This window comes from Epinephelus lanceolatus, chromosome 8, assembly GCF_041903045.1.
Source record: "Epinephelus lanceolatus isolate andai-2023 chromosome 8, ASM4190304v1, whole genome shotgun sequence".
NCBI lineage: Eukaryota > Metazoa > Chordata > Actinopteri > Perciformes > Serranidae > Epinephelus > Epinephelus lanceolatus.
Genome location: NC_135741.1, coordinates 9,253,247 through 9,277,621, shown reverse-complemented (window position 1 = coordinate 9,277,621; position 24,375 = coordinate 9,253,247). Strand labels below are relative to the sequence as shown.

At 43.7% G+C, this 24,375-nt stretch overlaps 1 protein-coding gene across 4 annotated transcripts in view; it reads right to left on the bottom strand.

Annotated features, from left to right (window-relative positions):
* Positions 1 to 24,375, bottom strand: part of magi3a (membrane associated guanylate kinase, WW and PDZ domain containing 3a) — a 200,941-nt gene that overhangs the window by 154,343 nt on the left and 22,223 nt on the right. The window contains exon 1 of one of the 4 annotated variants that reach the window (XM_078169814.1): positions 12,350 to 12,449. The exons of the other annotated variants lie outside the window; for them this stretch is intronic. The gene's annotated coding sequence lies outside the window, so the exon portion shown is untranslated. Of the gene's footprint in view, positions 1 to 12,349; positions 12,450 to 24,375 lie in introns of those variants that run through there. 4 annotated transcript variants of the gene reach the window in all.

Here is a 24,375-nt window from a genome sequence, read left to right as displayed (position 1 = left end):
GTCAGCTCTTCCGAGGGAACCCCGAGGCGTTCCCAGGCCAGCCGGGTGATGTAATCCCTCCAGCGTGTCCTGGGGCGGCCGCGAGGTCTCCTCCCGGTTGGACATGCCCAAAACATCTCCCAAGGGAGGCGTCCGGAAGGCATCCTTACCAGATGCCCGAACCACCTCAACTGGCTCCTCTCAATGTGGAGGAGCAGCGGCTCTACTCCGAGTCCCTCCCGGATGTCCGAGCTCCTCACCCTATCTCTCAGGCTGAGCCAAGCCACCCTGCGGAGGAAACTCATTTCGGCCGCTTGTACTCGTGATCTCATTCTTTCGGTCACTACCCAGAGCTCATGACCATAGGTGAGGGTTGGAACGTAGATTGACCGGTAAATCGAGAGCTTCGATTTCTGGCTAAGCTCCCTCTTCACCACAACGGACCAGTTAAGCGCCTGCATCGCTGCCGACGCCGCCCCAATCCGTCTGTCAATCTCCCACTCCATCCTACCCTCACTCGTGAACAAGATCCCGAGATACTTAAACTCCTCCACCTGAGGCAGGACCTCCGCCCCGACCTGGAGTGGGCAATCCACCCTTTTCCGGCTGAGGACCACAGTTTAATGTATTCAGCGTCATACTTGCATTTGGCCACGTGTTCGAGCTGGTTTGCTGTCTCTGTTAAGTAGCTGTCCGTCAGTCACTCACTCTACAGCAGGAAACAGCACTTCAAAATAAAAGCTCTGTGCTGGAAATTCATTGTACTTATGAATAAAATGTGTTTTTTACAAACTCAAGTCATTTGCATTTGCAAGTCACTTACGGTGCATTCAGAATGGACCCACTACCCAGTTTTGGGCCGTGACCTACCAGTTGGGAATCACTGTATTAATACATCCATGGCAACAGCCTGAAGGCCAGCATGATGATGTAATTTATGTTATCCAGCAGAGTTTCACCAGGGGCCAAGCAGGGATATCTCAGCCCTGGTTAGAAGGAAGGAAGTTCACCACAGTTCATTAACTACTCACACTGTTTTGATGCAGAGCTGGTTGAAATGTCCTTTTAAAGTACGTTGTGCAATCCCAGTCCAACACTGGGGGATATCCTCAGATGTACCGAACTTGCACTTCCAGCCTTGAGTCTACATGAACAGAAGTTCTGGAGGATTGAGCTGTTCTTGCGCCCTCTATGTTCTCATGTGCCATCAATTATTCAGACTGATATGCCAGTGTATGTTGTTCTTTAGTGAGTGGGAAATCAACATCTTTTTTCAGCAGAACTGCTGGCAACACACCGTCTCCCTGGAGTGCTCCTACGCAGTACAGCATCTCAACATGACAGTTTTATATTCTATGTCCAACCGGCCCTTTATGGACAACCCCATTTAGCATGTAATCGGGCCTCAATGAGGAACACCACTTTAACACCGCCTGGATCAATGCTCCCAAGCGTTACGCGTGGCTCTGGAGAAATCGATGCGCCCTCTGTCAGACGGGACTCATCCATGCGCCGCCGCTCTGCGGTGCAAAATGCAGATGCCGGAGGACGGAGATGTATGAAGGAGGTGCTGCTGCGTCAGGAGGACAGAGAGGGGGAAAAAGAAGGAGGATTATTTTGACGTAGTATCGATCCAAGTTGGAAAACAAGCCCAGGTTGCAGGAAGCTGCTGGGGAACGGATGCTCGATCGATCCCTGGTGCCAGACAAAGCACAGGATTATGGATGTTTGCATGGAGAAAGAAATGGAAAGGAGAATGCATGGATGAGTTGGACAGGCAGAAAGAGAGATAAAGACAGATTGGACAGATAAATCTGGGGGCAGGCAACAGAAAAATGTGAGCTGGCTCACACAGAATCCACCAAAGGAGAAAAAACGTGCTGCAGAATTTACATCACGAAAATGTCAATCTTAATACTGTGGATGTGATTTTATGTTAAACCAACTCTACAAATGGTATTATATAACAGTCAATTGCAATTAGCATGGAACAGCGTGCTTGGAGCTGAGCCTGGTCATAATCTGGCCAATGTGTGGACAGAGAGCATCACTAGGCCTGCTCACTTAATCCCTCTTCCTCTGACACTCACTCCAAAGAGCAGTGGGACATTTAAAGCCAGCACGTACATATGAAGGTATATTTAGTTTCTATGCTCTTGAGGAAATGGAAATGACAAGCAGGTTGTATCTGTTGTAAATACCACCCAGCTTGCATCTGCTCGCGCTGGCAGTTTCTGCGTGGCGTTGGAGCAGACCATCACTGATGCAGAGCCACAGATGGGAAGTGATGTTGACTAGACTGCGTCTCCGCAGCCTCGAAAAAGACTTAAAAACCTGCGTCCTCCAGGGGATTACTGACGTCTTGTAGGAAATTGGCCTAATCCAAAACAAATCCAGTGGGATGTGTTCTCGTGATTCATTGATTGAGGCCGCTGTCCTTTTAACCACACGTTTGACAGATCTTTTGTTGTCACGCTTCACCGGCTGCAGCCTCAAGACATCACTCTAACAGACGCCGTTAGCCAGCCGGGACTCAACTTGATTACACAAGAGCTGCGTTACAGATGCCAGATAAATAATCCCTTGCATATAAATGATAAAGTGTTTCTGTTTGAATAGCATCAGTTAAACACATGATTTATTCTAATTTATAGACTGACAGTATGATGGCATCATCAATACTCGTGATTAACTGTTACTTCAAATGGTTTTTTTCCAAAAGGCTTTATCTCAACTGTGCAGCTCACCTGTAAAAAAATAAAGTTTTCATTCAAGTTATTCATTCGGATATTCATCAGTGTTATATTGGTCTGCACACATGCACTCACAGAGCAACAGGCTGGTGGTGTTATCAACCCCTGTCATGGCAACCTTTGTTAATTACACTGCATCTGTGCCTCGACCTCCCTCCTCCTCCTCTCCTTGCTCCTCTCAGCCTCGCTACACTCAGTGCTGCTCCCTCCTCCTCCTCCTCTTTCTAAATTGGAATCAACAACACAAGATCTAGTGTTGCCATATGTTTTCTTAGAGCCCTCCCTTAGAGTGGCGTGGCCCCTGCCCTCCTCACCTTTTCATTTGTCCCCGCGGGGTACCGGTCGCCCGCTGCCAATTAGCCTCAGCTTATGACCCAACCCCTGACCAAGCGCTTCCTCCCCTTGCAAAACCCCTTACATAAAGGGATCAGGAGTAGGACATATGCCCCTGTGTCTCCTGACGCTGCTGCAGACCCCACGCCCACGCAGCCAAAGGCGGCGGATGACAGATGATGAGAGGGGAAAAAAGCAACAAGGACGAAAACAGTCAGAGAAGAAAAAGGGTCGATGATCCAGGCTGTGACTTTGATTCTTCTGACAACTTTAGTTTTCTCTTATCTAATTTTATTAAAGGGACAGTTCAGATTTTTTTAATGGGGTTGTAAGGGGTACTTTTCCATAGACAATGTATTACAAGCAGCAGATGTCAGTCACCACGTGCCAAGTTTGGAGAAGCAGTTTTGATCACAGTCTGTTTTTATAAAAGTGTTTGTGACATCTCAAATGTGGCTTTGACTTGCTGCTGAAAACATGGAGCCCATTTTGTAGAAAATACCAAGACATATATATATAGGATATCACCAGTCAGCCTGAAAATGCCGAGATATGAATTTCTGTCCATATTGCCAAGCCGTAGCTTAGCGTCTGTGTTGGTACTCCTGCCACTTCCCCAAAGTGTCAAAGTAGTTCATACAGCCCCACTTAAAAAAAATCCAAACTATTCCTTTAATGGTAAAGTCATGAACGACGTCATTGTGTGGAGTTCTCGCAGTATCCTTTGTGTTGCGTTGCGATGCAGCACCTTTAGGTCTTAAGATAGATCAATACATGGCATGACTGAAAGGTTCTATCTTGGGAATTTACAGTCCCCCTCCACCTGAGGCGATGCATTGATCCATTTTAGGAGGAGCAGCTGAATACACCACCTCCCCTCCGGTGAACAAGACAGAGGGGGAGTGGGAGGACCAAAGGTGTTGCCATGGAAGGGGCTGTGCATAAATAACATGGCTGTGGGGGAAGAGGGCTGTTGCTGTCTCTTCACACTGACATACAAACAGTGAGCCTCTCTGATCCTTCCCGTCTGAGTCATCAGCACAGCTCTCATTTCACCTGTATGTTCTGTGCAGAGATGTGGTTCAAGTCTCGGTGCATTATCCCCGTGTTATTAGAGAGGGAACTGAGAGGAGGACAGAGAGTCCTACTCGGTGACACCAGACCCAACACCACCAAAGAGAGACCAGGAGTACTCTTATCATCATTGTCCCAAATCCACGCCTGTTCTCACTCTTAGTTTCTTCTGTCTCACACACTCGTTCAGTGCGTCTACTCTTTTTTATCCTTATCTGCTACTTTTTCCTCCTCTCCTCTTGTCGCCTGCTACCCTCTTTCATCATTTCCCCCCGCAATCTCTGCTCGTGTGGCAAGCCTTCCAAACTACTAGCTGCCATTGCAGTTATAAAAGCCACCTCTAAGCCAAATTGCATGGCGGGGAGAGCACGGCGAGCAGGTGATTGCACCACAGATGATACACCACACATGGTACACCACACATGGTGACCTTCATGCGGTAGAGGCGTCAGACTGATATCTTATCTGTGTCTCAGGTGGGGCGATGGTGATGATGGATGTCCACCTAATGGACCTTTTGTTTCACTGTCGATTAACTCTATTAGACAACACTCCTGGTGTTATTGATTCAACAGCGTTCTATCAGGTTCCTAAAGGGCCAAAAAAAGAATAATTGTTTTTTTGAATATTCCCAGCTCACATGTAAACAATCTTCTCCAAGCCAAGAGCAGAGGCAGAGGCAGGTAGAGTTTTCTTGATCTTATAACGGGCTACAAATGTCCAAAACATGGATCATAGATTTATTTTCATCCGCAAGTAGTCACACAAATCCCAGGTGAAATTTCTCCAGTGCTCGAGGTCACTGCTTTCATGGTCATCAACTCCCGTGGTTAAAGCCCCCGGGCGCTGCCGCCACCTGACTGGCTAAGCAGGAGTGTGCATGAGGGATGAGGCGGGGTTGATGGAGGCTGATTCAGGAGAATGACAGGCCAAGAGTGGAGCCAAAGAGGGCAAGTTCACCGGAGGGTAAGATAAGCGAGACTGTGCCTGAGGCTGATGATTTGAAGGTTACAGTATTATCTGGTTTTGCTGGTGACACTTGGGAGAGGAAAGAGAAGTGGGTTTCATCACGTACAGAAATCATCTCCTTGGTGTTTCTTGTTTTGATTACAGAGAGTGAAATTCGAGCACAGAGGCCAGTATATACAGTGGATAAGATTACTGTAGTGAAGTACTAAAACCTATTTCCCTTTGTTTATCTCCAACAATCACTTTTAAAGAATCAATACAAAGCACGTAGCTCTTCTGTGAGCACTGTGAACTGCATTTCCACCTCACACAAAGTCGGGTAGGAAAGAAAGAAAGAAAACAAGCATTTGGTGGCGGCTTATCGATTTGGTCCGATCACTGCGTCTGGGGACCAATTTAGCTTGGGGAGGTTTGGGCTTCTGACACGCTGTCTGGACAGAGGTTTTCAATCAGTTTGAAAATTATCAATCTACTGACATCAAAGTGCAGCTTGCAGATGACTTTTTGCTCATTAAAAGAAAGGTGAAAAGCACTAAAATTCATTACCAGCCCAGACGCCAGAGGACAAAACATTGGCGTTGTACATTTCTGCAACCCACAGATTGGTTATACTTGAACATTTCATGTCAAGGTTTCTAAAGTGACCTTCTGATAACATGTAAATGAGGTTACTTTGTCATAGGGAGGTGGAGGGGATGTTGGATGGCATGACACCTGAGTGTGACAGCTGCCAAGCTGCAGACTTCCATTTGAGATCAACAAACAACAAAGGTTGTTTTTTAAGCATGATACTGCCCCATTTCTAGCGGCGACTGTGCCACCAAAACTGACTTTTTTAACCAAAATCATAACAAACAAACAAAAAAAAATGGTGGTTTTTCAGTGACTCTTTGTTGAGTTTCCAGCATCTTTTTAGCCATGAAAAACTGTTGTGTTTTTTACGGAGACCTCCCTGCATTTCCAGCAGGTATTGTACCATAACCAAGTTGTTTTTTGTCTAACACATATGCTATAGCCTTGTTGAATTGTAAAGTTTCAACACATCCGCTACATAAACACAATCACCAGAATATATATTGGCATTGTATGTTTTTGCAGACTATAGATACGTTCCATTTGCTAGTTACTATGTAGCGGATATATTGAAACTACCGCATGGGTGGTATATATATTTTTTTTTTTTTTAAACACCTTTATACTTTCATAGAACTTCAATGGTATATATGGTATAGGACAGTGTTGGTGTGTGGCTCTACCCTGCCAAAATCATACCACCAGGAATAAACTTGCCTTCTTAAAACCCTGGTAATGCAGAGACGTTGTCATCCAAAGTCATCACATATCGCTGCTTTGTCAGTGGACTTTCATGTCGACATATTATGCACTAGGTATCTTCCTGCGTCTGCTGTTGACCTTCTGGGACGCCGCAACAAATGCCGGGATGTCATCAAAAGCATGTAGTTATGTTCGGGGTACAAAAGGTTAGGTTTAGAAAAAAGCATCATGGTTTGACTCTACATTCATACAGGAAGCTAACACCAGGCCCCCAGGTAAAAGTCCAGGGTATGTTGGACCTTTCCACCACTGCCCACTCTATAGGGACTTTCCAGCACCTTATATTACAACGTTACCGCCAGCGTTGCAAACTTATGCCGTCCTGTGGTGTATCATACTGTTGCAACAGGTGCTGTCCGGCCATCAGCGGCGCATCATAACACCGCAAAACATTCCATCCAGCTACATTACAAACTGACACCACCCAGCGGTGTATTGTAGCCTGTCGAAAGGTGGCTTTTGGTGTTGGTGTCTGATGCAGAAAACACTGAAAAAACAGCATCATTTGATGGCTATGGAATGATACCACCCAACGTTATTGAAACTTAACATTTCAAAGACACTGTAGTTATTGTGTGGTTATGTTTAGGCACAAAAACAACCTGGTTATGGCTGGGAAAAGCTCATGTTTTGGCTTAAAATACTCTGTTTTGATGGCACAATCCCTGCCGAAAACTCAGCGATGTCTCGGTAAGAAACAACTGCTTCTTATGCTGCTATCCCCAACAGAAAAACAATGACAGGTCGCTATGAAACACCCACATTTGGCAGCTAAAAAGATGCTGGAAACACTGCCCAGGGTCGCCGAAAAACAAGTTTCCAATTGTGGTCTGCAGCCTGGCAGGCACTTCCCAACGATGAAGTAAACTCATACACTACCTCGCTTAAGAAATATGGAAACAATATGTACGAAACATGCAAATGTAACATATTTGTGGTTGTAGAAATGTACGATGACGACATTTACTTCTGCGACTGGGTCGATTGTAACTCACATGCTGAATATCCAAAAACCTTTCAAGTCCGTACTTCATTTTGTCGTGTGCAAATGCAAGAGCAAATGTAAAGAGAGCATTAATATTGTTTTCCCTCAACACAATCTGCACACTGTTTGCCATTATGTCACAGTTATACACTTTATATTATGATGCACATCTCCACTCTGATTCCATTTACATCAGCACTACACTGTAAATAAACTCTATTTCATAAAATCAAGGTCAGAATGAGTTTAGCTGTGTTTACCCTCCGCCACATTTGCATACATTATATAAAATCAGCAGCTCTTCCCTTCTTTTCCTCATCAATGAAATACTGCACATTAAAGCGCTTGAAGCTTTGCATATTTTAGCGCACACTGTGAAGAATTATAGAAATATTTCAACTCTCAACTATGGAATATGCTTCAAATAGTCTCTCAGTGGTCACTTAGCAACTACAGGAGCCTTTACCAATGCAAAACATCTGATCAATGCTACTTGGAAAAACAAAAAGCGCATTTCCTCAAGGCCTCTGATTGATTTTAATGTTTTCTAGCAGCAGGGCCTTATTTTTCTTTTGACACTCGGACTGCACAATAAGCTCAGACAAACATAATGGACTATTGTTCGCAGGCATGCACTTACAGGAATGCTCAGCGCCTCTCCCGCCGATTGTCTCCCTCAGCGCTCGGATTCCACACAGCACAAAGTGACCATGGTGTCATGAAGTTAGTATCCAAAGTTTGAAAAGAAAAGGAGCGAAGGCCTCAGACGTGATTGCTTCTATCTCGCTGTGCAGCGGGAGGACAAAGAGAAGAGGTTACTGGCTCGGCTGAGCTGGGGGCTGACAGCTCTGAGAAGCTCTGGGCCGAGGTAGATAAAGATATCAGAGCAGTTCCATACGCACTGACAGAAGCTGGACGGGAGACAGGAGCTTTTTATGATTCTAAATGCTCAGTGTTTCTGAATGTCTGGAGTATAGAGGTGATGCAGAGGCACTAAAGAGAAGATGGGCAGAAACAGACGGCAGGGCAAGAAAAGACAAGCAGAGTGTTGGGGCATAATGATAAAACAAAAACCAAGTGTATGTTTTTTGTTGCATCATGTTATGGCACGGCTGCACAGAGGTCAGCATTGGGGTGTTTTAAGGTGCAACAGGACGACTCTGCCCTTCAGCAGATCTGCACTGTTAGGGAATCTGCTGGGTCAAAATGTGATGCAGTATTGATCAGCGAGCTGTAACTGCAACTCTGGTCAGTACTTAAAAGCACCACTACTGATCAATACTCCTCAGTGTGGAGAACATTGCATATTGCTGCTCACTCTTTACATGCACGGTGAAAAACTTGCCGGCGGGCAAACACACACAAACTGGAGATCGTGTCTAATATAACGAATCAAAATGTTCCTGCACAAGTTTCTGCGAGGATTCAAAACTCCCAGCGTTCACTTTTAACACATCTCCAGAGAGACAGTAGTCAGGGAGCAGAGAGTGAGGCAGCACTGAGGCATGCGTGGATAAAGGCCTTGAAATCAGCAAGCCTCGGAGCGGGAATGGCCTGAGAGCTCTGTTAAGGAACACAGAAAATCTGGATGGAGTAAAACAAAAAAGAAAAAAAAAATCACTTGGAATCTGGAGACACGCAGCAGCTGCATCTGCTGAGCTCACACGGACGACAGATACCCACACCAAACTCCACCGCAGACAAATCTAATCAACACACACGTACACGCACCTGTGCACACACACCTGTTATAGTACGATTACAGTGAAAATGCACCCGGCTCTTTCATTACATCGTTCTACATCAGTAGACTCTCTTTGGGATTTATTAGGGTAAAATCCAAGGGGGCCAAATGCAGCGGCGAGATGAGAGAGGCACAAACACAGACAGAGAGCGGAGATAATGCACGCAACATTAATGCTTCAGATCCTGCACGGTTCACAGTTGAAACATGGAGAAACGCAGCTGCTTGTCCCGACAAATAGACACAACTAACTCACACACGTCTATGCCCTTTCCTCCAACACACACATATACACGCACAGTGATCTATAGTTCACTTAACAATGACTTGGAGCTGTGCTCACTGGGCTACAACAAAGTATGTATGTCTGTGTGTGTGTGTGTGTACTTGTACTTGCTACATACTGAGGACTTAAACACATTTTTATCCAACAGAGTGAGGACATTTTTGCAAAGTGATAGGGAAGCACCGACTGTGAAGCACTGGGTCAATACCGATACTGATGTTGAAAATAACAAATCTGCAAATAGCTGATACTGACGTTTCTCTGTTTTTCTTGTTTATTTTGTCTTGTTTATTCGCCCCTAAAACATCTATCACATCTGTCCATTCTGGAAGAAGGATTCCTCCTCCATTGCTCTTCCTGAGGTTTCTACCATTTTTGGGGGAGAGAGATTTTTTCCTTATTCACTGTGAGGGTCCAATGACAGAGGGTGTTGTATGCTGTAATGGCCTCTGCGGCAAACTGTGATTTGTAATATTGGGTTTGATTAATAAAACTGAATTGAACTGTAAAGAAAAATAACATTGTTCTCACTTAATACCACAGTAGACACACCAGTATTTTGTGTGTGTGCATTTCTGTGTATGGGTTTGGGGATGAATTTTGTGTGTTTATTGGTAAAGGTATCTTTCCAGATGTATTTGTGGGTGTATTTTGTGTGTGTACTTGCATTTCCTCTTCAATTAAAAAAAAACAAAAACAAAAAAAACAAGTCTCCTGTGGACAGGTGTTGCAAATAAGCGTTTCCCCACACTAAACACAGTACATCTGGTTCTTGTGCGTAAATGTACAATTCTGATGTTACTGTGATATTCACAGCAAACAAATAAAATTAAACTAAACCTCTGTGCCAGAGAAACAAAAAAAAATCATGATTATAAAAAACCTCAACTGTTCCTTCATTACCACTGTCTGTAAATGACCACAAATTCAATCATACACATTTATGAAACAACCTTTCAAATAACTTTTAACATGTAAAACATTTTTCTAATTAACTGCTTCAAAGGTCTTTTTGCTACGTATAATATCTCACAGTTCCCTCTCTAGTATCTATTTTTTACTATGGCAAAAACAACGACAAATTTCTCCTTCAGACAACTGTATGTATTCAAGTTTCTCACAATAACTACATTTTACAAAATTACATGTGAAAACATCATGGAAACGTTTTTGTTAACATTCATCCAATACCCATTTTTACTGATTAGTGCTTAAATACATATTAACGTAACCTCCTTCAGCAGTTAGTTCTAGCCGCCGACTGCTAACAGCTAACGTTAACTAGCTCTTCGTCTGCCAGTTTGAACCACAGATGTATGATGAGACCTGGATACAGCATTGGAGGCGGGGCCCCAGTCATTCCTATTAAAGTTGCTCAGTGGCACATGAAGCCAAATAACCTCAATTCCCATGGTATATAATTACCTGGATCTTCTGCACTGTCAAACTCATAGAGCAGGTGCACTAGAGAGTTCTGACAGCTGTGCGGCTAACTTCTGGTTTAGCCCTCCGCTAACTTGAATGGGAATAAAATAATTAAATCAAGCAGCTCTTTCAAGTTTGGCTTTTGGGCCCAAGGGCAACAGGTGATGAATCCGGAAGCTGTAATTCCACCGTTTGGCCACTATGTTAAATCGGCTTTAATTTCTGGCGCTGTTCTTGGGGGCTGATTTCAACATGGATTCGTCGTTCACAACCTAGCACAACGTCTACAGTGAGTTTACTGCGTCCTTTCATCCTGACAGCATCCAAGAGAAGATCTCTGTTTGTCCCAAACATGTTTTCTATTGTTATTGGGATAACAGGACGCTGATAATCTCAAGCCCTGCTTTTTAGCCTGTGCAAACTGATGTGACACAATGGAAAAATGGCTACTACATTGGTGAATGCCATCTTATTTGTGGCAATCACTGGCTGACAGCGATGTGCGGCCAATAAATTTGGCTGATCCTCACTTCTTCAAACGGCTGTTTTGAGGTTAAGGTTACGATAAGGTTTAGGGTTAAGGGGTTGGGGTTGGGCGTGTAGTCACGATGGTTAGGGTTAGGGCTCAGGAATGCAGGTCGTCAGTGAAGGTCCTCACAAAGATAGAAGTACAAGAATATGTGTGTGCTTGCATATATGTGTGTGTGGGTTAAGTAATGCCCCAGCTGGGTTCCAGCAGAGTGCAGCATAACACTCCTGTTGTTCTTCCTGACCCCCAAGACAAGGCTCGGCACAGGCACGCACAGCACCTCACACAACCTTAAACTCCTCCTGACTGAGCAAGCTCTACACACACACACACACACACAATCACACACGTACACACTCGCTCTACTCCAAAGTGCTTCCACCCTCCCTGGAGTCTGAACATGGATCAGGAGAACAATAGGCTCCATTAGCCCACCCTCTGTTCCCTCCCTTTCTTGGGAGAGATATTTCCTACAGTTGTATAATTACTTTGAATGAGTAATAACACCCCTGAGCAATAAAAACTGTGTAACCTTGTCTGAGGGAAGAGATCTTGGCCTGAAGGCAGCGGTAGTGACTCTTTGGCTGCCACCACCTATGAGCCACTCCTCTTGGCTTGCACCGTGAGCATAGCGCAGCGGTGTAAAGCATAATTAAAAGTGCAAGAGCCTAATTTCACTTTGTTGTTTGCACACCGGACGAATCATGCACTTAAAAGAGCTCAAGATTAACATGCGGCCAGCTTGAAATTAACACCGCTAAAGTCATTATAAGGATATTTATAATGATAAAGGGGGTAAACAAAACCTCCTATCGTCTCAGCACGCACACAACCACGCGGGGCAGATTTCATTAAAAAAATACAAACTGCTATTCATCAAGGCCACGGCTCTGTCTCCATGCGTCAAAGCCATGCCAGCTAGATAAGCAGGACTCACATCATTCTGTTGGAGACACCCCATCAAAAAACTTCCACTTCCTTTCAACTCTTCACCTCGGCTTTTCTGACAGAAACGGCTCTCGAGTCAAACTCTCTTATGAAGCATTTCAAAGCGCAACCACTTCAAACAAACAGGTTCATTGCACCGATGGGATTTTGTATAACTTGGACGGCTTTCAAAGAGAATCTGGTCTTAATATGGCCACGGTGCAGCCATGTTTGAGAATACTGCCACTGTTTTTCGCACCACGTGGGCAGCAGCTCAAGCCCAATGCCCAGCATGTGACCGGCAGGCCGACGCAGGGCGGACCGACTTATACGGTCACATGCTTAACTTATGCTCGACCGGTCAGAGGTAATCTGTCATGATTGGCAGACACATTAAATATGAGATGGGCCTTACAATCACATGCTGCTCTCATGCTGTGCTGGTGTAGGCTAATCAGAAAATCACTGATATTCATATCAAACATGAAGCTGGCTGGCCCTCAAATAGGACAAAGTCCAGAGTGCAGGGCAAAGTAAAAAGCATTTCCTCGAAGGAAGTATCGTGTTATTTGAAATACTCAGCATTGAATTAAAAAAACGTAAATGATTACAAAAATGCAACAGGTTTCTTTTTATTTTTAAAAAAGAAGTCGCAGCCGACAATGTTAAATGTGGATATAGAGAGGGTTGAGATGTTGAAATAGTGCTGTAGCTGCAGGCTGTCACCAGTGAGCAAACACTTGAGCTTGGTTTGTACTGGAATGTTTACACACACCATGTTATCTCGCTCCAAAAGGACCAAAGCATGCGAGTATGTGCGAGTCTATTTTTGAGGGTAATCTGAGGGTAAATACATGTCAGACACTCGACTGCTGCAGGCAACTATTTCCTTTCAAAGCAATTAAGCATTTAATTTAATATCTTGAGCCAGTGGTGCTAAATAATAAATACATCGGGGGATGAACAGCAGAGAAGAAAGAAGGTCAGCACGCAGTAATCAGCAGTGGTCTGGTTGGATTTAAAGGGGACCAATTATGCAAATTAAACATGGCCAAAGTTTCAGATAAAGAGGTAAACATATGTAGAGTTAATCCATGTGAGCAAAGCTTCACTTCCTTCTCAACTGTTGTTTCTACTCTGGCAACAGTGTGGCGTCATAGTGTGCCGGACTGCTTTATAGTTGTCTGCTCCAGGCATGTGCAAGTGTTTACACTACTTAGCCAACACAGCTAAATGAAGCTACATGGTAACGCCAGGGAAACATGTAAACTTGGTTGCTGATGTTGTTAATTTCTCTCTGATTTGGGATCATCTTCCTGCTGGAATATGTCTGGTTGTGTTTAGAAACTTTTATTGGAGATTTTTCACACTAGAAAGTGCTGCTATTCTCCATTACAGTCATTATCCAGCTGCAAATACACTGCTAACTTACATGTAGCTACATGCTGACATCAGGAAACATGTAAACTTGGTTGCCAGTGTTGTTAATTTCTCCCCAGTTTACGATCATACTCCTGCTGGAACATGTCCAGTTGTGTTTAGAAGCTGTTATTGGAGATTTCTCATGGTAGAAAGTGCCGCTGTTTTCTGTTACAGCCAATCCCCAGCTGCAGATACACTGCTAACGAACATGTAGCTAACTGTTACATGCTACATATCAGGGAAATATGTAAACTTGGTTGTTGATTTTATTAATTTCTTCCCAATTTCAGATCATATTCCTGCCGGAACATGTCTGGTTGTGTTAAAAAGCTTTTATCAGTGATTTTTCACAGTACAAAATGCAGCTGTTGTCGGTTACAATCATTCCCCAGCTGCAAATACACTGCTAACGTACATGTAGCTTCATGCTAACGTCAGGAAAACATGCAAACTTGGTTTGTGATGTTAATTTCTCCCCGATTTCAGATCATATTCTTGCTAGAACATGTCTGGTTGTGTTAAGTAGCTTTTATTGGTGATTTTTCACAGAAGAAATTGCCACTATTCTCCGTCACTGTCATTCCCCAGCTGCAAATACCCTGCTAATGTACATGTAGCTACATGCTAACATCAGGGGAAACGTAAACTTTGTTGCTGATGTTTTTAATTGCTTTTCGATTTCCGATCATATTTCTGTCTGGTAGTAGCTTTTATTGGGGATTTTTCTCAGTAGAAAATTGTCCGTTACAATCATTCCCCAGCTGCAATGACGGTGCAGACAACCCCAAGATATGGAACACTCAAAAACACGGCAAAAAAGCTCTACTTGCGCCGTATGACGTTACCTGGATCTTCCGCAATGTGAGGCCTATAAAGCAAGCACACTAGAGAGTTGTGGCAGCCGAGCCCTGGAGTGTGGCCAAGCATCTAACTTCCAGTTTAGCGCTCTAATTCTGATTGTGAAACATTCATTTTGCAGGGGTTGTGACGCCCACTATGTAAAATTGGCTTCATAGCCTGGCACTGTTCCTGGGGGTTTGGGAGGAGGGGCTTAAAGACCCAGGTACTACACAGAGCCTTCTCAGACAGAGGGTGAATACAGGTGTTGCAGCACAGACAGTGTGAGGAAAATAAAGTGTTTTTTGACCATTAAAGCATATAAACATGTTCTAATAGAAACCTCAAATTCAAGTAAGATCCTGAAAATAAGCCTAATAGGTTCCCTTAGGGACAACAGTTGGACTTTGATATGGAATAGAAACACCCAGAGAGTCCCTATTAGGCACACTAAAACACACACACACACACACACACACACACACACACACACACTCTTACACATACAATAGCTACACAATTTCAGACCAGCCATCAAATTCTTCCCCACTACAGGAAACTGATTTTCAATTAGGCTTTAGAGTGGAAACGGTAAACATGAATTTACTGCTAACAGCATGTGGCTTTGTGTATCAGTGTGTGTACAAGAAACATGTAGAAGTTCAGAGTCCAGTGACTACTGCTCTGCGGCTTAATGACCCAGCGAGAGACAGACACCGCTGAGTGACTGGATTGGCACCAATCAACACATGATTGTTGTGACATTTCCGAATAGCCATTATTTGCAATTGGCCATAATTCAGTGGTGCTGCTGATGACTTAATTTAGCCCTCCCAACGACTAACAGACAGCGCGGCTCATCTCCTCCCAGATGGGGCGTAGGGCTTAGCCCAGACCTCTTCCCCCTTCCTAATCCTCCTCTTTTTCCTCTCTCCTGTAGTCCTCCCCTCTTTCTCTCTCTCCCTCCTCGCCTCATCGTTTTACTCCCTCCGTTATTCTACTTCAGCGCTGAAATGAAACAGCCTGTAGCCTGCGACAGAGAATGTCAAATGCCTTCTCGTCCTCATTACGGAGTTTCCCGAGGCGCCCTTTCCACCAAAAGGCATTCATTTCTCATGCATTTCCAGAGCGTTCAACCCCGTTGCTGCCTACCGAACACAAAGGCAAACATTACTGTCTTAGAGCACAGTTGTTATTATTAACTCACATTTACATATCTTTTTTTTTTTATTCTGACATAGACTCATTGCTCACCCTTTTTTGTTTATGAGTGATTTGCCGGTGCAGACAATTCATCACAAATCAAGTACAACAACTAGCAGCGCGATTACAAAGGAAATATATTATTAATGTATCATCAAATGGCCTTTGATTTCACAGGATTGGCAAGGAAGGCTGAAAATAGACTATGTGAGGCAGCTTGGAGCGGGGTTAAGACAGATAAAAATGTGAGAGACTACTGGATGTGAAGTAGATCAAAGAGATGCAAAAAAAAAAAAAAAAAAGCTTGACAACTAATCACAAACAGAAAACGCCACAAAGCACGAGTTTTAGGATTTTATGCTTTGACAGAATATTATTTAACACTGCAGCATGTGTGTGCACGGTCATGTGTGTGCAGCTGCAGTGCTGCATTGCCAGAGAGGAAGTGAGACCTTGCTCCCAGAGAGATCCCCACTAGGTCTGGGATCAAGCTAATTGGTCTCACTGCACTGTCTTCCTCCTATTCTTAAACACAAACGCACACACACACACACACGCCCAACAGCTCTCATCTTTGCTCTGAGCTCAGCCCAAAAATTCCTTCGTACAACTGTGGTCTTACACTGCGATTACATGACGGTCTGAGTCTGACAGGCCTCAGTTTACCTGTCCTCAGGTGAGTGAGGTTAAAGCGGACGTGAGTCTCTGTGTCATTTTAAACCCTGCATCGCCAGCCGCACTCTTTAAACTTTTAAAGGGAGAAACTAAGAGAGTATACGATATCCCTATTCCCAGAGCTTGGATGTCAGCAGGTGTAATTGATACTGTTTCGGTAGTTAGGCAGCGTGACTCGATACTTTCATCCTCGATACTGTCATCTACGAGCCGCGCTGGTTGTCAAGGACGACAGAAGGAATGCACTCCCATCAGTTCAGTGTCAGAGACAACAGACTTTCAGAGTCGCAGGTTGAGATGATTACCTTCCACCTGCAATCTGCCAGAGCGGCAAAGCAGCTCGCATGCAATGACAAACGTCATCATTCTTCAATCTGGAAAAACAGGCTCCAGATGGAAACACAACACTGCTTAGAAACTCCCCCGAAACCAACGAACAAGTGTGGCTAGTTTTACATACATGGCTAACAGACAGGCCTCCCTCTGGAGGCAAAGGGGAGGTGCTGATGAGTTTTACATGAGAGTGAGGAGGTAAAATGATGCGTACCAAACTGTACCGTCTGCACCTGCTCCCTGTGAGCCAAAGTACGTCCTTAAAGGGACAGTTGGGATTTACTGAAGTGGGGTTGTATGAGGTACTTATCTATACTCAGTAGGAAATCCATTTAAATTGTTTCCAGATTCCATTTTATTTATTTACTTTTTTTTTTTTATTTATTCATTTTAATTTTTTTATTTTAATTTTTTCTCAATGCTGTATTTTACTATTTCAGTACATTTTTTTCTCAGAAAGGTTGTCTAATCATGGGTAGGTGAATAAACTCAATTCAATGAGAAACTATTAAAAATTAAATGAATTAATGAATCAATACATTTTATGTGACACACTCAGAGGGCCTCGTCCACATAACTGCAGGGTCCAACAATAAGGTTCATTGTCAGGATGTTTTTAAAGCAAACCAACACTGAAGAATAAAGTATTTTCCTTCGCAATTTAGCAGGATTTTTTTTTGTTTATAACGGACACAGATAATGTGTTTTATACTGCCTGTGAATATGACTAGGAGTGGGGGAAAAATTGATACAGCATAGTGCTGTGATATTTTTGTGTGGTAATATCATAAGTATCTATTTTTTAAATATATAAATGATTAATATTTGTACAAATACTAGAATAATATAATCAATTCATAATCAAAAATGGTTGAAGTGAGATAAACAAACTTAAAACTTTATTTTATTAGATAAAACAGATGTTGACAAAGTTTTCCTTTGATGACATAATATTCAGTTGGAAAAAAAAAGGACTAAAACACAATAAATCACAATATATTTTATCACAATACTCAGCATATCGCAACATATTTAAAATCACAATAATATTGTATCATGACTCAAGCAGTAGCTGAGTCCATAGGGACTTGGGTTGGGAACCAGAGGGTCGCCTGTTCGAGTCCCCGTCGGGACCAAAATATGGAGCGTGGACTGGTGGCTGGAGAGGTGCCAGTTCACCTCCTGGGCACTGCCGAGGTGCCCTTGAGCAAGGCACCGAACCCCCCAACTGCTCGGGGCGCCTGACCAAAGGAGAGATCTCTCCACTTTGTGCATGTATAGGTCCTGTTTGTGCATGTGTGTGTCTTTCGGACCTGTGTGTAATTGACAAGCAAGAGTGAAAATATTGAATTTCCCCTCAGGGGGATTAATAAAGTAAATAAACTTAAAACTTACGTATTGTGATAATATCGTATCGTGGATCCTCTGGTGATTCCCACCCCTAAATATATTACATTTAATCTTAATTCCATACATGTATTTACACTCTGGTAACACCTTATTCTGAAAACTGGTGTGTATCCTGGGCTAGTTTCAATGTATTTATGGGTCAGAAAAGGTCAACAGGTGCACTTGTTTTAACCACGGAGATGCAAGTGACAGCTGGCTTGATACAGAAACATCAGACGCTGCCTTGGGACGACCCAAGAAGCACAAGAGGACAGGTTTTCCCTAGTTTGGTTGAGATAAAAAGACTGCAGTCAAGCTAATATTAGCTGGCAGTCACATCTCTGTGTCCAGACACTAAATTTGGGCACAACTCAGGCAGAGCAGAGCAAATCTTGGCAACAACTAACCGGGTATTCCCCTGGTGTTGCTGGCCCTGCTGCTGTGTGTGGAGGAGCCCGGCCGTCGGTGAAACACCAAAACAGAGCAGAGGACAGAAGCAGCATGCCCATAATGACACCAAAACATGGCAGCATTGTTTTTTCTCTTCGTACAGCTTTAGGCGCTAGAAAAACCTGGTAATGATAGGGAAAGCCCCAATTTGCATATACTGCACCCACATTTTGGCAGATTCCACATTATTTATTCAATTCCTGCTGTGTTTCCTGCATGGTGGAAATCATAGCGCCCTACTGAGTCACTGTATTACATACAATAGATGTCAGTCGGCACGCTCCCTGTTTGGAAAAGCCAGCAGGAGTACTGCCACGGAGGGTGAGCAATGTACTGCAGTGGGTGGGGGAGAGCAGCAAAACATATTTTAGCCATCCCACCTAAATAAGTCAATATCAGCTTAAGTGGACGCCATGTTGAGAATATTTACACCGCTTTACCTTGCTGTCAGACAGTCCTTTTCCTTTGGCACTACTTTATCTCAATCATAGGCCTTCTGTAGTCCTGTCTGGGCCTCCTACCAGTGGGATGTGCATGAAACCCTCCAGTGGGAGGCGCCCAGGAGGGTCCTTGATCAGATGCCCGAACCACCTCATCTGACCTCTTTTGATTCAAAGGAGTAGCTGCTCTACTCCGAGCTCCCTCCGAATGTCCAACCTCCTCACCCTATCTCTAAGGCTGAGCCCAGCCACCCCACGGAGGAAACTCAATTCGGCTGCTTGTATCCGCAACATCATTGTTTCGGTCACTACCCAGAGCTCATGACCATAGGTGAGGGTTGGGACGCAGATGGACCAGTAAATCGAAAGCTTCGTCTTCGGGCTTAGCTCCCTCTTCACCACGGCACTCTGCAAGGTGCCCGCATCACTGCAGAAGCTGTACCACACCGAAAAAAAATGGAGTGCCAAGGGAAAGGGCTGTCTGACAGCAAGGCAAAGCAGTAAAAAATATACTCTTTAGTGCGTCCCCTTAAACTGATATTGATTATGTAGGTGGCTTGAATACATTTTGCTGCCTCCCCATCCAAAGCAATAAATCGGGGCCCGCTAACCGCCATCTACTGTTTGTAATACACTGATTATGAACATGTACCTCATACAACGCCACTTCACAAAAACCAAACTAACCCTTTAACTGTGTTGTTGCTACCAACCCGGGGGGAAATCATTGGTTACTTTCACATCAAAAACAGCACTTGAGTCAGTGCTGTAGGTTCACTGAACATGACATCTTTTGATGATGTTTACATGCACTGCATTAGGGACATTGTTCCCCTTCCCATCTATGGGCCCTCTTTCCTTTGAGGCAAGCACTATAAACCACACAGACCAAGAGTATAAAGCCTGCTCCACTTTAGCCAGTCTCCCACATAAACCATCCATAGATGAGCAAGAGGAAAACAGAAGGACAGAGGAGATAAAAAGACAAAAAAAGGGGAGGCCGAGGGGGTGGAGGAGGAGTGGAGGTGGTTTTGACAGAGGACTGAGAGGGAGGAAAGTGCGGGGCCACTTATGCGCCCTGCCACCCTGCATCACCAAGCAGCCAATGATGGATGAATAGGAGCACATCCCAATAATAGAAACGACTTGGGCAACGATCATTAGCTGAGTAACAGCAGGCTTTGGGGGAATCATGAGCGTGCATGTGTGCCTCTATATTTATGACTATATGTTAAATTCTATCTAGTTCAGAGTGGCTTCATTTGTCAAACTCCTCAGCAGCAAACCTTAAGGGGACGAGTGCCAAACATGTTTCTATTTCTAAGGTAGTATCAAGGCCAGAGGATTGGAGGGAAAACAATCTGTAAACCACAGATGTTAACTCAATCCTTTTACAGCTCACTACGTCCACACCAAAGTCAAACAGAGACCGCCGCCGCGCTCTTCCCGCGGCCTCGTTACGACTCCTGATCATCAGTTATTCATGCAAACTTGGGATCACGGCGTTATTTGCTGGGGAGACAAAGCTGGTCGTATATTTGCATATCGTAGAGGCGGTGCTTGCTGTAGTGCAGAGATAAAAAACGGACAATAAATCAGGGTAAACAAACAGATGGCTGGAACAAACAGAGCACAGAGGGAACAGAAGGGTTGAGATGGAAGAGAAAACACAGGTATCAAGGACCTGCACAGACTGACGCTCACGCTGCTCTAACTCTCATCTGCATACACCATTTAAGAACTACTCTGATGGGTTTTTCCACGTTTTAGATCATTAACTCTAACAAGGCGCACATTTTTTTACAGTTCCGCCTACTGTATCAATGATTTCCTGCTTTTAGGCAGTATTTCATTTATTCAAGTAAAATCAGCTTGCAGAGAAGTTACTTGAGATTTCTAATACAGCAGTAATCATTTCATCACCTTTGCCTTATTTGTCTGTAAGTTGTCATTGTGTGCAAGTGAGTTCAGAGCAAAACAGCAGCCTGTTTAATGCAAGAAACAGACTGGCATTTTTCAGCACACCCCTGATTCCTTAGTGTATACATTTCCTGCATAAGTGGATGGCAAAAGAAATGCTCGCACACCAATTTACCTCAGCTGGACGGTCACAAAAAAGGTTCACAGGCTGAGATCAATGTCAAAACAAGTCAAATGATTCTAAATATCCAAAGAAGGGTGCTCAGAGTGCAAAAAATAATACTGAAAAGTGATAAAAATAGCAGCACGTTTCAGTCCTTGACTATCATCAGGGTTCTGTGAACCTGATCTCAGCCTGTGGACCTTTTTCGTGGCTGTCCAGCTCAGGTGAATTGGTGTGCAAATATCGCTTCTGCCGTCCTTTCTTGGTTGTCCTTTGTACCGACGCACCCAAGATAAACTTTTCTGTTGCCCTACGTAGGCGCAGTTTCACAGCAGACTTCAGAAATACAGAACATACTGCAGCTGGTCAGTGCACTGCTTTGCTTTGTTTTTTGGTAGCTGATTCTCAAATCTTAGATGTCGTAGAGTTAGGGCTGGGCAAACCGACTCTCAGATCTAGGGATGTTCCTGGCGACTAAATTCCCTGTCGACTAAACCAAAATTTTTATCAAGACTAGTCGACTAGTCTAAAAACAGGTCTCGGCACGGTGTATTCAGGCTCAATGTATTCCACTAACTTCCTGAAGCCTTTACCTTCAACAAAGTGGAAGCATATCTTGCGAGGTCATCGCGAGGTCGTGCATCAGCAGCTGTCGTTCTGTGCTGGTTAACATCCAAATGCTTGAGTTGAATGTGGCTGCGCATTGCTCCAGTCAAGTGATTATACGCCAGTTTTTTTCTGACACAGCCTACATGCTACTTTGTTTTCATTTTCTAGATCAAAGTACTGTCAAACTGCGCTGGTTTTGCAAGAGGACGTCTCTCCAATTTCCCACCGTGCTGTTTTAAAACTCCAGTCTACTCGAGCATTACCACGGTGAGGGGGACTGCTGTCTGACAGCTCTGTAGCACCCACTAGTGGCAGGCGGCTGCATGACAGTTAAGCGGCCTCGCACATGAATGAAACACTACTTGGTTTAATACTAATATTACTAATATTACTAATATTTCTGGTGCCGACTAGCGAGGGGTCAGACGTTTAATTGTTTAAGCATCTAATATCGTGCATCCCTACTCAGAACCTCTAACCAATGTAATCTTGCCCATGTCGGTAATTTCGGTCTTTTTTTTAAATTCTGTTAACACCTTCCCCACTGTGTGTGTGTGTGTGTCCATGTACCCTCTTCTTAAAAAACATACAACTGCGTGTGTAGTAACATGACGTCCAGTCCGTGTCCTGGAAGCAACATGGAGGAGAACTCGAACACCAAGCCACTTGTACCGAAGAGAAATGCCGTGTCCGTCGTTTGGAGACATTTTGGCTTTCGTTAAGATGACACCGAACAGAAAAAAATCAAATGTAAACAATGCGGGAAAATCGTTCTAGCACTTTGAAGCACAATCACGTTACCAAATATGAACAGTGCATGGCTCAAAAAAAGAAAGAGACTGACAAATGCCCAGCAACAAGTGCCTCCACAAAGCAGCTCTCCATAACACAAGCATTTACAGAGGCTACGTGATATGAAAAAGAATTGAGAAAACAGTTCATCTGCGTGTTTCCTTTAATTATTTTAAAATCACAAGATATGCACTTTTTGCTTTGAAAAAAACATCCCAGCTTTAATAGTTGAGTGTATTTACAGTACAAACCTTGTCAGTGAACTACGAGGGCAAAAAACAAAAATAAAATAATCGTTCATTCGTCGCAATCAACGTAAAATGTTCAATTAATCGTGATGTTGATTTGAGGTCATATGGCCCAGCCCTACATAGAGTCCTTAAACGCATCAACAAGGACTCTCCAAAATGCTGAGGTCAAAAAGTGAAATGAATTAAAACCAACGACTGCCTGGAATGTAGAAAAACCCCATTCCATCATCTACAGATGACTAACATGCAGCAATAACAGTCATTAGTGAGTAATGTGGTTAATGGACTGCAACATGAAAACACAACTGTATAGCCATTTAACTCTGATGTGTCTGTGTTTGCTGTTTGCTGTTGTGGTAACCCTCTGAATGATCACCAGCCATAAGCAGCAACATGACAGCATGGCTGATGTAAAATTCCTGTAAGGCAGTCAGTGTGGTCTCATGGTCACAGAGGAATCCCTCTCATCCACAAGCTGCCATTCAGTGGATGTGTGACTCACAGCAGAGGTGAGTAAGTCATCAACCGCATCCCTGCCAAACCACAGCAGCTTTTAAGTCAGAAAACACCCTGGGAGAGTCGGAGTATGTGTGTGTGAGGCAGATCTCCACTGCCTCTGTCTTTATCTTATTTCAGCTGGTTTCAGGCAGCAGGGAGACAGAGAATGACAGTCACATATTCCTATAAATGCGGACTGAGTGCTTTTCAAAAATTGTTACTATTCCATATTTACTTGGTGGTTAGATTTTTTACTGTGTGATGAGGATAGTAGATGTCCTCGAGAAACAGAGGACATATTGTCCTTCTTCAGCCAGAGGAAGTATGATGAGTGGTGGTGATGAATAAACAATGATGATGCTAGTGACCAGACATAAGTAGGCATTAGATGTTAGGGCTCAGGTCGATGAAATGAATTACCACCCACTGTCATTTAAATACACAATGTTTTGGTCCTTAGACTTTCATCGGATAATACATCAGTTTACCTGATGAAGGTCTAAGGACCAAAATGTTGTGTATTTACATAACGTTTACTACACTTAATAGGATACTGTGCAGGAATACTCTTTTCTTACCGATGGACATTTTCCTCCCACACACCTGTCTACAAGTCATAGCAGATGAGCATGAGCCTTCACATTCTAATATATGGGGTGGGAATTAAATCGGTTTACTTGATTATTGCAGGGTTTTGTAAGATTTTTTTTTACCATTTTTTAATGCCTGAATCAATACATATTTTTTCAATTATCTATTTTTTCAAACATTCATACCTTCCTAACATTTCACGAGCCATATAGAGTAAATGATTGACGATATTTGTGTGCAGCACTCGCAGAATTCCAATTTAATTGCTTCATTCAAGTCTTTGCAGAGGTGGAAGGTGGAAGCTACTGCTTCTACTGCTTCTATTCTATTGTTGTAATCTATGAGTAATGTATATCCATTTCAAGAAAAACAAAGTCGAAGCAAGAAAGCAGAAAATGACAAGAGGTTTTAGGACACAGGCCTTCAGTTTCAGGCTGTAGCAACACGCATTCAGCTGGCATAA